Raw genomic sequence first — 4068 nt, 5'->3', positions numbered from 1 at the left:
ATTTCCCTTACAGTGCCTGACAACTGGATGTTCAATAAATATTTATCATAGTCATATTTATCACAGAGCTATTGCTATTGTACTCATTTTGTGTATTGGGTAACTATCGGCAGAAAGATAGTAAGATTTGTCCAAGGGATTTAGAGGCAATGTCAGACAAGATTCACATTTTCTTGATGACTAGTTAGTACCTCTACCACAAGACCCTGAGGTGGTTACTGTAAGGTCTTTCCAGACAAGACCATGGACAGGGAATACATTTTTCTAACCTCTGTAGCTACACATTAAAGTGTCAAAGAAAGTGTCAAAATGCTGTGAGAAAGAAGTTCAAAGCACAAGGAAGCTTAAGTCCAATGTGATTTGGGTTAACATAAGCTAGCGGATCATTTTCTTCTCTTTTTCTGTGGGGTAAGAGTTAATTAATACAATGTTTCTGTTGGATTTGTCAGTGGGCTACTAGATAAGAATAATATTCTGATCACTACTTCTTGTGGCAGTGATTTTTCTCTCTCTATGGGAAACCACTGCTACCCGCCACAGTGGCTGATGCAGCTCTTAGTAACACTGTGATTTAACTCTAGGTTTTTCTTAAGCCTTTGTTTAAAAATGCACATTTTCCTGAGTTCTGGATTTTCACCAAATCAACAGGCTCCTTGCACACTATGGTCTTTAAATTAGCCCAGATGGCTGTTCTTTCTCATGAGTGTTTCTCATCCCCTCCACCCTGCCTTTTCTTCCTTCCTTTCACCTCAGAAGAAACAAACTATTACCTGAATGAAATCTAAAACTTGCTGGTGTCTTTGTTTGGCAGCTGCAACCTCGCTGTCTGAGATCGCTTCCCTCAGGGACTGTTGGGTATTCAGAGAATCCAGCTCCACAACAGCAGAAAGGCGGCAATACAGACTAATAAATTTCTCTCTGTAGCTGCAAAAATGAACTGGAAAATGGACAAGCAAAATAAAACATGTTAAGATCTGGTATCAAAATAGAGAAATTCATACCTCAGAGAAAATAAGTTGAATGAAAACATGATTTATTAATCCTATCAGTGGAAAATATTAAGCCATAAATAAATTATAAATGTGCTCTTAAGGAGCCAGTTGTCTGGTTTTAGTCAGACAGTATTCCCTTTTAAGGTTTACCAAGTCCTGGAAAGGTATGGGGAAATGGGGTTGGCTCAAGCTGCAGTTTATGATGTTCAGCCCCTAAAGTTGGGGCTGAAGATATATACACATATATACGTATATATCATATATAAATTATTTATATATTGGGGAAATGAGTTTGCTTATCACTTTAAAGAAAAAAGCCAGATAACAATTGGAAATTTAGTTTTGAATCCCATGTCTGATTTCCAGTATGTATTTTGTACTGGTATGCTTCTTTCCAAGGCCAGAAGTCCCAGAAGATAGGAGAAATGTTTATCTCAGGGTATCTTTTGCCTGGCTGGTAAAGTTCCCTAAGGATCTAGTATGATGGATTTAATCCTCTTCCTGCCCCTCTGCTCCTCAGCTCCTCTGGAAGGATGATAAGAGTGGATGCCTTAACAGACCATATTTTTGTTTTCAGCAGATTTGGCCTTCCTCCCTCAAAAGACAGCGGGCCAGAGGCCAGGGTCAACAGTCTAACCTTCATCTCCATCATGGAGGAGGGAGACAGGAGTGTGGGACTCAGCCTGGTGCAGACAGCCTGAGATGGTCAGATTCTCCATACTTCTCTGACTGGCTATGATCACGTAACCATTTTAGATGGCAGTGGAATGAGGAACGCATCCTGATTCAGATAGTGTAGTACCAGTGTCTTCCTGGCCGTTGTTGAATTTGGAGACTCACTCTCTAGAAACCTCACTCTGTACTTCTGACCTATATCAATATGTTCCATGCTTTGGAAATAGGGTTGTTATAATGCAACAAATAGGTGGAAACATTTTCATTCTGGCTTTCGGTGAGGAAGTTTAGGAAGAAGATCTAATTACTTCCTTTGGGCCTCTTCACTGTTGATTTATGAGACCTAATAAGGAAGCTAAAAATCACAGGACCTTAAAATGGGGCATCTGGTCATCTCTGCACCTCAGTGAGGAAGCCCTACTTCTCTGCTTGTTGAGAAATCTCTAGGACCCTACATTTCCCTTCTTACAGTTGCCTGCTTCCTTGCTTGATTTCCTCTTAGAGTGAATCTCAGGTAGGTGTGAGGGTAGCCTGCTCTGTTTGTATTTCCTCAGGTGGAAGTGGAGGAGAATGGGGTGAGGGCTTCAGTGGCCCATTTTAACTCCAGCTGTGCACATTTCAAGGAGGTATTTCTTACTCAGGTAGTCTCAATTTTGGGGGGTTGATTTTTCTCTCTAGTGTCAGATCCTTCCTTCCTACTTCCTCTACTCTAGTACTTCCTTGCCTTACACACAGAAGAACTGATTTCATATAGCCTCTTAGTAAATAACCAACTATTGAGCTCTTCCCAAATGATCTACTTTTCCCAGCTTAATGGCCACAGAACTCCCTCTTGACTTCAGGATCAAATCTAAACATCTAATTGCCATAAGGAAAGTTCCTTTCGATCTAGGATTTGAATTTATCTTCAATCTTTCATTTTGCACCACTCTCCATCTTCCACTTCCACTCACATTGACCCAAGCTGAACTTATGTAAGTCCTTTTGTACTTATATGCTTTTAAACATGCCTTTTCCTTGTCCTCAAATACCCTACTCTAAGTACCTCAGGGTCAGCTTCATCTGATACTTGAATGTCTTCTCAGTGAAATCTTCACTGACACCTCTTCCCCTCCAAACACAATTAGTTTCTTTCTCTTTTGTGCTCCTAGGGCACTAGTTTCCAAATGTATCAGGACACTTATCCTGCTTTATTGTAATTATGTGTTTACTTGACTGCCTTGGTATTAAATTGATTTGAGGGCAAGAACCATGCCTCCTATTAATTTTTATTTCCTCAAAACCTGGAACATTATAGCTTCTCAATTAATGATTATTGACTGAATAATAACAAAAAATGTACTGATCTGAAGAGGGCAGACCTTTCCTCTTTCCCTCTGTTCTCTTTTCTCACTGTGCTTTTGATTTTCCTGTTTTAAAAGATGTATTCCAGGAGTCACCGTTATTTTGTAGCTTACTCTTGACACTTGTAACTCCCTGAATGTCTCTTTATACCTTTAAAGGAGGGATTACATCTTGTTAGTACTTGACAGATGCCCTCTCATTGGCTGGAGAGTGAAGAAAGTGAGGTGTCTCACAGGCTGCCTTTTCAAACCAAGTTGTTAAAAAAAATCTCTTTTCCCTTCTTTCTAAAATGTGACTTGGAAGATAGGGAGAGGGACTGAAGAATTACTTTAAAAGAAGCACTATCAGTTTCATCTAAATTCTAAAACACTAGGGTGACCACAATTTTCTCTTGTGTCTCCTTGTGGTAGGAGTCTTGGATCAATGGGTGGTCTCAGAGTGCCCACACCACCCGTGCCACTCACCACAGTGACCTATGAGGACATTTCAACTACAACGCTGCACTTTCCTGCTCTAGTGGTTTTTATCCAGAGCCTTTAATGTTACTTTAACAAATATTACTTTAACATAGTCTTTTGTGGTTTAGCAATGATACATTTGGTAGCCATCACTGAGGAGGGGAAGATAGACTGGCAGCTTCTAATTCTTTTCTAATGTGAATCACATGCATTTTACAGACAAAATGGTATAAGGGTAAATAATGCATTATCTGGGCCACATTACTAATTTGTTAGTAATTTACAAAGTAAGACTCATTTTCTGTGGTGTTGTCTCTGTCTTTTCTCGATATAAGACAGACTATAAAATGCAGTTGGCACCAATACTGGAAGCCAGATTGGAGTATAGTAGAGTGGAAAGTACTCAGGCTTAGGTATCAGACAGAACTGGGTTTGAATCATTGTTCTGCCACTCACTACCTGCATGATCATGGGCAGGTAACTTCTGGGAGCCTCCGTTTTCTCATATCTAAGTCAGGGATAATAATGCCTCCCTAGGATTAAGTAATATAGTGTGTGTGTGTGTGTGTGTGTGTGTGTGTATGTATGTATATGTATAT

This window comes from Myotis lucifugus, unplaced genomic scaffold (assembly GCF_000147115.1).
Source record: "Myotis lucifugus unplaced genomic scaffold, Myoluc2.0 scaffold_158, whole genome shotgun sequence".
Classification (NCBI taxonomy): Eukaryota; Metazoa; Chordata; class Mammalia; order Chiroptera; family Vespertilionidae; genus Myotis; species Myotis lucifugus.
The sequence above is the reverse complement of the archived record's forward strand: the minus strand, read 5'-3'. Positions refer to the sequence as shown.